At 36.1% G+C, this 11,346-nt stretch overlaps 1 long non-coding RNA gene across 1 annotated transcript; it reads left to right on the plus strand.

Moving 5' to 3' along the window:
* Positions 1-1,017: 1,017 nt before the first annotated feature.
* On the plus strand, positions 1,018-11,007 carry LOC308058318. The gene is made up of 2 exons (XR_013925770.1): positions 1,018-1,058; positions 1,112-11,007. It is a non-coding gene; the product is annotated as an uncharacterized lncRNA (long non-coding RNA).
* Positions 11,008-11,346: the final 339 nt, after the last annotated feature.

Raw genomic sequence — 11,346 nt, forward strand, 5'->3', positions numbered from 1 at the left:
TGTGTTAAATTACTTACAGATCTATCCCAATAAAACCAAGACAGGGCTATCTTCAAGGGACCTGTAGTCAACAGCTCTGTTTGAAAGACCTTTCCAAATATTTATAAATACCCTTTTAGTTTGCTTTTCAGCTAAGACTAGCATGTGACTTTAATCAATTGGACTTCAGTAAACTTCACACTTCTGCAGTGGTCTGTTAAGCTGTTAAGACTTGTGAAGCTTTGTAGACTTTCAGATATGTTGTTTTTGCTGACGGTGGCTGTTTCCAGTGTGCAATAGCCCCATATAAAGGAATGACTCAGGACTGAGAATTAAGTAGAACAGTAGATTTTAATATTGTTGTGCACAGTCTTAAAGAGAAATAAATTGTTAAAATAGGTAATCATCTTCAATATTTAGCAAAGGATCCAAATGTTACCGTGGGTAATGTTATATATCAACCTTCAGGAATGGAAGTTTTGGTGATCTAAATTGTCCATGTTTAAATAAACCATTTAAAACACTGTATGGTGGTTGGGAGGACAACTAACCCAAGCCTCAGTATATACAGAAGGAAAGCAGATGGCTGATAACCTGCCCCTGTTGGGCTTAAAACTAGGTGAGACTGGGATTCACAGTCCAATATTGCTCCCATTACTTACAAATCCATCCTGATGGTGGCTACAACCTTTTTTCTTTTTTTTGTTACTAATTCATTGTTCCTTTAGGTGCTCCTCCAGGATATAAATAAAGTGTGTTCTAGGCCCTGTTCAGTTTCAGAAGAGTCTGAAAATACCAACTCAAATATCTCAGGAAAGATGTTTTGTCCTGCAAAATTTTGGTCTGTTTGAACAGCAGGCAACTCATGTGGCAGAGAGGTCTTTCTCAATCTGTACAGCTGAGACTGGACCACCAGGTAGAAAGTGACAGTCTAAACAGTCAGCAGATGTCAAGAGAAAATTGAATGTTGCCAGACATTAAACTGTTCTCAGACAGCAAGGGGGAATGAGGTTCTGTTATGTACTTTAGGGGTGGCTTATTTATCTTCTGCATTAAGAATCAGTAGATAAAATGCACAGGTGGTCCAGTACCTAGGATCCTTTGTCCTCCAGGAATATCAAACAATGCACAGGTGGTCCAGTACCTAGGATCCTTTGTCCTCCAGGAATATCAAACACTCAGAGTAGAAGGCTTGTAATCTTACAATTACATTTTATGTCCAAAAGATAGGTCTCTGGAGCTTTCTTAGACTTCAGCTGCATTAGCAAACTGATCAGGACTTGGTCACAGGCTGTAGGGCTGGCTGCCCATACTGCTTGTACACAATCTTCAAAAAAATGCCGGTGAATGGCTCAGGCAATAGCATGGACTGAGGACTGTTCCTAGTAGGGGAAAGTTTCCCAGTATGCATGATGGAGACCTTTTTTTTGGAAAGTCAGAGGGACAGCATTTATTTAAATTATTATAACAGGAGCCATATGAGTTTTAAGGGGGGGAAGGGAACTCTCTCATCTTTCCATGTCTAAGTGGGTAAGCAAGGTTGTGGAGGCAGCATTGATGCATGTAGTCATCTAATTTTCCCATAAATTATCCTTTAATTATGTAAGCATCTGTGTCTCAAAAATACCTTAACATTTTGTCTCAAAGGTACACATACTAAAAATTTATAAGCCTACAATTAAAAGAATCTCCTCAGTGGGAATGACAAAACTTTTATATACTGTATTATAAAGTGTCTGTGGTATGAAAGTTTTCATGAAATATTACCTCATTTTCAAAATATTTTAAAACAATGTACCCTATAAGCTTTGCTAGTATGCACATTTTTATACCTCAATTTTATACATATCATACAAATTGTAAGTTGAGTTTGAATTTTTCTGCTACTGCTTTGAAAATGCAAGTAATCATATAGGTCATGATCCTTGGGTTTAATTAGGTGACCATACTGAAAACATTTTATAAAAAGACTTAGATAAATAAAACAAGGTCAAAATGCTAACTCATTTTCCAGAGGAGAAATGTCCTGTATGTATAATTTTTGCTAGCAAGGCACTTAGGTTGCAATAACCTGTACCAAAAGGAGTCACAACAGAACACTGTAAAGCAGAAGAAAGATTTTATAAATGTGATGTACAATTTTAAAGGGGAAAAATCTAATTTGCCTGTATTTTTGCTATCTGGAAATTTTTGTTTATGAGTTCTCTTATTGTTGCAGCTGGAATCAACTGTGAAGGTAAATTGCTGAAGAAGCAGATTACTAACCTAGTTTATTTCCATTAGACAGCACTACCTTATAATGAGTAATGGGAAAACAAGTCTCATTTTTTATGCATGATATATCCATTTATGTAGCCTTTACAGCTGCAAATATATATATATATATATGCATCTGTGATTACTGAGCCCAATCTGTTTTAATTTTAGGAAACTAAGTTTCTACACTTAAAGAAAGTGTCAATGATGGTTTTTATAGCTATATAAAAATGCTTGAAACAGACTAAAATTACTAAACCTCAAGATAAAATATCACCTTTAAAAATTGTTCCATGCTTTCTTTCTAGGACAAATATAATCTCAATTGGACAGGTTTAAGTAAACATTTCATCATGCAAAATATTACAAAATTTTCTATTAAGCTATCAACCCAAAAAAGAAACTGAGGAAACCTCAGAGTGAACTGTCCCTGGAAATACCTTGGCTCTTGCAATCATTCAAGGTTGGAGGACTTTCTAAACAAGAAACTGTACCTCTCTACCATTTTGTTTACTAAATACCTGTGCACTCATCCTCCCTAAATTTGTCTAATCTGTTTTAACTCTGGCAGGTTTGGAGTGGAGGTTTTTTTGCCTTTTGACATAGACAATATTCCAGGATAACGAGTTCTATAATTTCAACACTAGGGCTAAAAGTCGTGCAGAAGGGTGCATAACTTGTTAAATATGAAGACATTACTTGGTTTAGAAATGCAAGAACCATCCAGAAGGTCAACACAAGGCTGCTGCACATGTCCACTTTCAGTGACAAAGGACAGGATGCTCAGGCAAGACCTGGGGAAAGAATGCAGGACAGAACAGTCAACATTAAACATTTAAATATGGACAGTGATCTGGAGAAGAAGAAAATCATGTAGGATGATTCAAAAGCTTTCATTACATTTAAACAGACTTGTTGAACCAGTCTGTCAAGCAGTCTGTCTAAATGTCCTTGTCCTAATTCCAGCCTGGAGGCTGGAATATCACCCACAGGGCACATGTTTATATCTTTGACTTCCCTTCCCCAGGCTCTCATGCAAGTGAGTTATGTAAAGATTTAAAGGAAAGTCTATTAATATTCCCTCTCACACCATTCTTTTTCACAACTGAAACTATTTTGTTACAGAAGATAGCATTACAGAGCTAAGTGAGAGCAGGATGAGGAAGGTAACAGCAAAATACAGGCAGCTGGGAATGGTTCAGCTGAGATCCAAAGTGCAGGCAATGAAGAGACAGTATGTCAGAAGGCTGCAAAAAATGGCAGGATCTTACAGAGGAAAGGTCTGTATTGCACAGTCTGCCTGGGGGACATGTCAAGCAGCGAAAGGAATGTGAAGGAAGGGGCAGTGTGGTAAATTCACATTTGCTGCTTCTGATCTAAAAGTAGAATGGTGCTCCCTGAGAGATAAATGCATTATTCAGGAGCCATTTCAGGCCTTGGCCAAAACTGGACTTGAGGTTGTATATAGAAGTACGAATACAGAAGAAACCATTTCATTGTTAGCTCCTTACTTTTACAGAATGCATTAATGGTCAGGAGGTTTCTAAGTATTGCTAATTTTAGTGGTATTTTTTTTAAAGATGTAGGAGCTATCACTTCAGCCTTTTTTGTGAGGGTGGGGGAAGAGGGTGGGGGAAGAGGGAATAAAAAACACTTTTGCTTTCCTTCATGTAGCGGAGAGAAAAGAATACTGAAATTGGAGGCTGAATCACAAAATACTAGTGCACTATGCTGTCACTTGTGTTTGTTTTCAGGCCAAAAATGAACTGAGATGCAGGCCTTGAGATGCAATGGAAACAAAAAATATATTGATGCTTACAATGGTAAACTCAGTAGTAGAGAACAGGATATGAAAGTGAAGGCATAAAGCAGATGATTCATGTCGAGTGAGGAGGTCAACTTTGCAGATACCAGTCTTTTGGTATTGTTAATTTTTTAACATACATGTTAAGAAAATAATAGCTAAGCAGTATAACTTGTTTACACTATAAAGAGAAATATTTTGCACACCGTGTAAAATCCACAATGTTGAAAGTTTATTTCTGCCTTCTGAGCTCTACAGTTGTTTCTCCTGGATGTTTCAGCAGCTTATCTCAAGTTTTCTTCAGCTTGTTTACTGAATTTTCAGTCTGCTTGCTCAGGAGATTCTTAAACCAGACCAAGCTGACTAAAATTTCTGCAAATTGAAGAAAATGCAAGATAAGGAGTTAAGTGTTCAAAAAGTAAGAAGAGCTGCAAATATCTTGGCAAGGAATTAACACTTCACAGTATCTACAAACATACATATATGCTATATGCATGTGTGGTTTCATCATGTGCATTAAGTAGATTTTATACGCAGTGGCAGGTGTGGTTTGTCCTACATACCATGCATAGCAGTGCATCAGCCACTCACTGTTTCCTATTTAATTAAATAGGAAAGCCGTAAGTAAACTGCTGGCAAAGACACAATATCACATACAGGCTCAGTGGCTGCCACTGTATTTAATTAATTTAAATATAATACAGCTAACTGAGTAGAGAGATGGAAAGCAAAATCTAAGTATTTTTGAATCCAATTGTTCTCATATGTGTACAAATGTAGTAACATGCTCATAAAAACAGATTAGGAAACTACAGATAAGAGTTGTGGAGGAATACATTTTAAATGTTCTGTTGCTTTTCTTTTAGAAGGTTCATTCCACCAAAATTGGCTTTTGTGAGGTCTTAAGAAATAAAAAGCTCCCTCATGCACCACTATTAATTCTCTCTTCATCTGTAAAAACAAGCCAAGAAGTGGTTTAATTTACTGTTGATCACTGGGGAGAAAAAAAAAGGAATGCAAAATTTAAATGACATTCACACACAAAGTTAATAGCTTTTATTACTCTCAGAAGGAAAGTGTAGCAGAAGTATTACTTCATCTAATATACAGACAGCTTTCAGCTTTATAGTCCTTAATAGTTGAAGTACTGTTCTGCAAATATGCATGGACTTAAGACACACAGGTATCTTACCAAGACAATAGCAGTTGGTCTAATAGTGTATTGGATTTTACTGGATTGCACTGTTATTACAGACCTGTTCAGTGCTTTTCATGCACAGATTTCAAATTCCTTACAGAACAACTGAGTGACTGTCATTAATACTAACAGCTAGCAAAGGCAAAGTGCAGAGGGGTTGGGAGTTAAGTCTTAGAGACCAGCAGTTTCCCAAAAGATGGGGGACAGATTTCCAGAGTCCTAGTCCAGTGCATCTACTTGCACATTGTTTACTTCAAGGGGGGTAGGGTGGGAAGGAAAGCTGAAGTAACACACTGATGTGAAATAAAAGCTTATTCAAATCTTGATCCAAATCTGACTGATAAGTGATGCAAAATGGTTATTTTTTGAACATTTCAATTCTTAACAACTTATCCAAAGCACAGAAATTGCAGAGATGAAAGCCCTGTCCTAGAGTACATTTATCTCCATATTTAGAGCAGTCTTTTCATGAGTTAAGAGGACTTCAACTCCTTCTGATGAATTGGTCAGGGGTTTGGCCTTGATCAGCTATAGACTGGAAATAAGGAAAAACTCACTCATAAAATCTAGCTCTTAGCTGTTACTTAAAATGGATCTAAGTAAGAGAAAATATTTAATTTTTGATGTACCATGGAAATTTAGGCTAGGAAATTCAGCTGAGTCACAATTCAGCTGAGTCACCCAGCTGACCAATTTCTGCTATTGAAATTTCTTATTTGGAATAACCCCATGACCTAAAAGAATAACAGCTATGACAAACATTATTATTGTTTGAAACCTGATGTATTTTTCTTACTTACACAGTAATTGCTTATGTTCATATATTTTACCTAGAAAGTGAATGATCTAGTATCTGCCAGCATAAATTCTATATGTGTATCTATAGTTACTACTGTACATTACTAGTTTTTTTTCCTTCTGTTGTGTGTTTCAGGATGTAGTTTCTGCCTTTAGATTGGATGTAGTTTCACTGAGCTGTAAATATGTCTCCAGCCAAATTATCTACATTTAGAGGAGTTTTTTTTTTTCCCTTGTCATCATCTGAGGATAGAAGAGACAATGAATATGATAAGACTATAGCAGATATCCAGTAATGCTGTTATCAACTGGCTAACTCAGCAGTATGCTTTCAGCATTTTTATGGCACAGCAGAGACGGGAAAGATCCCTTTCTGTCAGTCCAAATCAGCTGCATGCTCCAAAGAACAGCAATAAGCATACACAAAGTACCAACAGAGTTAATGCTACTACCAACATGTTCTTCAGTTTTCTCATCAAATCTACAGCTTGCTCCTTCCATGAATAAAAAGTCTTTTCTTCTTTCCATTTGTTACTGTAGGTAATATCAATCATTTTCTTACTGATGTCTTCCCCTATCAAAAAATTATCTCTTGGGGAAGGATGAGTAGTATGACATCCTTATTAATACCAGCTGAATCAGTTAAAATCCAATGAATACCAAATGTACTAATGATAATGTGTGAACAGTAGAGTTTATTGTTACTTACACCAAATAGTGCCTTGTTTATATATGTTTCCACAAAACAGTCTTATTGGAGTATGACCTTGAAGAATGAATTTATTCCTTCCAGCCCATTAGCACCATCTACTGCAACTTGACATAACAACAGTCCTTGGCACAATAAGCACATGTTTCAATTTTTGTTTTCCTTACATCTGTCATTCTTGGGATTTTATTTTTATTCCCACTTATTGCTCCAGTGTGGCTTATCAAAAAAGGTCTTAATTTGTAATTTCTGAAAAAGTTACTGGAAATGTGACTTCTTTTTCAGAAGAAATCATCCCACACACTTCAACTGGTTGACCTCAATAATAGTAGGAGTTTTGAAAATATTTAAGGTAAAAATATATTTTCAGTTTCTCTTGCTTTTACCTGTCAGGGTGGAGGGGAAGAAGGGAAAGATAGTTTTAAATTCAATATAAACTAAGTCCCTAAAGTCTATTCCTGCAAATGAAATAACAGTCTTCTCTCACATGTTGTCAGGATTGAATAGGAAAGACTTGGTAGAATTTCATCAGGTTATCAAGTAGATCCTAGACTTTCAACATGGTCCTCACAAAAATTGATTCATAATTTTCCTCCTGAAGCAGAGTGTTCGTTTATAGTGCTAAATACCATCAGGAAAGAGGGTTAATCCATTTGATAAAGGCTTGGGATTGTCTATCTGTCATCATACTTAATTTTAGCTATATAAATTTCTCCTTTGTCTCCCTCCTTTCTTCCCTCCATTCAAAGACAGTTGAACCTGCAAATGCCTCTGCATATTTTTGTTACACTGGACTGGACTGGCTACCTTACAATGCCATGAGCTAAATCTTACCAGTTTATTTAGATTCATTCTGGCACAATACCAATGGCTGCAGTGACTGTTCTGACTCCAGAATCACGCTTAGGTAAATGAAAAAGAACCATGCTTTCAGATGTGTTTCAATAGGACCTGTCACATGCTTGGCTTTATAGTGCATACCATTTATGAACCCAGGCTGAAGAAAAGAGCCACCATGATGAAATTAAAGAAAAATAAGTTATTAGAAAGAAGGAATGTACCTTTTCCTCATATAAACTAATGTAAAACTTAAATTTCCCCCTTTAGTTCACTTCACTTTACTCCAGAATGAGTACTCTAACAAAGGTTACACTGGTCCCTCAGACCACCCTGTCAATCAGCTTATTTGTGCCACTTACAAAAATATGCCTACACATGCTTGCCTTCATGGGCTTAATATGATATGCTTTATTTTGCAGATATCGAATAATTTAAAAGTTGTTTGCTTGTAAGAATACCTGGTATGTAAGGCATAGATTTAGAAAAAAAAAAATGTTGTTAAGCAGTGAATATACAGAAAGAAATGAGCTCTCTAGCATGCTGCAATACAGCAGAACAGCAACCTTCCACAGAGAACAGAGTGAAAAATCCCACAATTGTAAATTAGCCATGTTCCTTCCTTCTCCTTATGCAGGCATAAGATAATTTCTGAAACCTTTTCCATATTTTCTTTTAGTGATTTGAGGATCATAAATTCTGAAGATTATATGACTCATTATGTGCCTTTCTGGGTTATACAATGGCAACTTCCTTCTCAGGCAGGCAGGCAAATCTAGAAGTCAGGAAACAGAAATACATAATTGCATCTTTCAAACATATGAAGAAAACAAACAAATTTTTGATGTAGGTCTCCATTCTAAGTCAGATATTTATTTTTGTTACAGTCACAAAGTATTGGTGGAGGAATATTTCCTTTTCAGTATGTCCTTCACACTCTCCCCTTCAGTCTCTTGAAACTTAATATATTATTTTCTTTTAGCTTCCAACTCCTCTTTTACCTGTCCATCAACCCGCTATTCCATAGATCCAAGCATAGTTTTCAGTCTCTTTGTCTTTTTTTTCCTAGAAGAAAGGAGGTTGTGTTTTTTATTGTTTTCACTGCAGTAAGAGGAGATGGAACATTGATTGCTTTAATAAAACTTTCTCCTATACTCCAATGTTAACTTATCCTTTCCACATATTGTGTTTTGCTGTGCTAAAACTTATTCTCTACAACAGGTAAAGTTTCCTCCTTTCAGTAATTGATTACATTTTTAATATTAATTAATTCATTCGTATTGAATATTTTCAGTGTATTTCAGACATTAAATTACCATTATGACAGGAGTTTAAATGAGCTAGTCATGATCTTGAGAGTAAGGACATGCACACAGAAAAAATTAGAACAAAATAGTGCAAAATTTATTCAGGCACTGACTGATTTACATAGCTCCAAATGCCAAACATAATTGTATTAATATTATAACATTTATACTGTATCTGTTAAAATACCAAATTTGTGGTATGTATTATGAATAGAAGTCCAGATCTTTGTCCAATTTAAAATTGGTGGGCCTACTACAAAACATTTAATTCAATGGAATAAGTCACTATAGGATAATGTTTTAAGCAAGACTCCAAGTGGTGAGGTGGGTAGGATCTAGATCAGGTGAAAGCATTTTCCTTCTAAAAACTGACAGTGTGTTGGATTTTCATTCAGGTAGTCTCTGATGAGTTTAGAGAGTAAATTCCCAAAACGATGCCATGTGATCTTGTGAAGGAGGAGTCCTTCAATATTTCAAAGAATTACTGGGTCGGCACTGTTTAAGCAATTAAAAAAAAATAAATTTGATTAATGGTTTGTCAGCATTAGTGCATGGATTAAAATACCTCACATATGAGTGACAAAGCATTTGAAGTGACAATAGACACGTAAAAGGGTCAGACAAGAAAGCTCAAATATATCGTTCAGCTTCTGTGAAAGAAATCACTAAGAAGACCAGAATTCTTCAGTCTGGAAAAGAAGTTAATTACAGTATAGAGTGAATAGAATATAGTATATGGTACCTGAGTGCCATGAACTGACTGGATAGGTATTAGCTTTTCCTCCATCTTTCACAATGACAGAAATATGAGGAATCAAATTAAGGTAGCAGATACAAACAATAAAAATAACAAAAATAACAATAATAACTAATAATTCATGGAACAGGAAGCCAGGAAGGCTTATACCAAGGGTTGTTATAGGCACTGGAAATCTATATGAGGTCCAGGGGAAAAAATCATGGACAAAAAACTCCACTGAGAAATGACAATCCCCTGTGTTGAAAATTGGAAACTGAAAAATAGGAGGAAGGTCTCTTTTCCTGGCATCCTCTTACAGTCACTCTTGAAAAAAAGAATAAAGATTAAAGAAACCTATCAGAATTGAGAAACTAAATTGTGCTGAAAATCTGGATGTGTGCTAAACTCATTGCAATAAGCAAGGCCTTGCGTTACTTTTGGCTGTGAGGCATCCCTGAGATCCTTTCCAAACTTTGAGTCCTTTATTTCTCCCAGACATCTTTTTTTGTCTCTTTCTATCACTAGCATTTATCACCTTTCAACAGATCCTTTAGGTCCAGCTAAGTTCATTTAAGCTTTGTCTGCAGGCAGAAATGACCAATGTGAATTAGTTCCAGTCAAACACCAACCCTTAAACCTCAGTCAAATTCTACACAAATCATTACATATCTTGTAATACAAAATTTAGCTTAAAGTGTTAAAAAAAACCTTAGTTAAGTTTTTTAAACTTAAGTTTTTTAACTGATTTTTAAAAATCAGTTAAAGTGTTAAAAAAAAAGTTAGTATTAATAAAAAGTGATAACTTTTCAGCAATTGATCATGGACATGTAGCCACAGGCCACTTAATACCTCACTTACTGGTTTTCCAAAGTTTGAGTATTGCTGAACTTCATGTTCATGCATGAACTCCATGAACACTGGAAATATGACCAGCTATAATCAGATGAGCCTAATTTCAAATTAGTAACACTTTCAGGTATCTTTTTTATTTTTTTTTAATTGTCTAGTGAAAGAGAATGGCTTCTTATAGGATAGATCTTCATATGCACAGTAATATTAACACATGAGCCTGTTGTGACGTTCCTGCAACTGCTTGAAGTTAATTATATTGAAATATGCCTTGCTGTGGTTTAACCCCAGTCAGCAAATAGGTGTCACACAGCCACTCACTCACTCTTCCCTGGCCCCCCAGTGGGATGGAGTGGAGAATCAGAAAAAGAAGAGAAAAAAAAAAAAAAAGATAAAACCCATCGGTTGAGATAAGAACAGTTTAATAATTGAAATAAAGTAAAACATAATACTACTAATAATAATAATTTCAATGGAAAGGGGGACATCAAAAAGAGAAAGAGAAATAAAACTCAAGGGGGGGGGGGGGGGGGGGGGGGAGGAATAAAAGGCAGAAAAAGTGGTGCAAATTACAATTCCTCATCATCCACTGACTGATGCCCAGCAAGTCCTCAAGCTGTGATCCCACCCCATCACCACTGGCTAACTCGCACCAGTTTATATACTGAGTATGACATTCCATGGTATGGAATACCCCTTCGGCCAGTTTGGGTCAGCTGTCCTGGTTATGTAGCCTCCCAATTTCTTGTGCCCTTCCACTCTTCTCACTGGCAGGACATGAGAAGCTGAAAAGTCCTTGACTTAGTACAAACACTACCCAGCAACCACCAAAACCATCCATGTGTTATTAACATTATTCTCATACAAAGT

Source organism: Falco punctatus, assembly GCF_963210335.1.
Source record: "Falco punctatus genome assembly, chromosome: 1".
Classification (NCBI taxonomy): Eukaryota; Metazoa; Chordata; class Aves; order Falconiformes; family Falconidae; genus Falco; species Falco punctatus.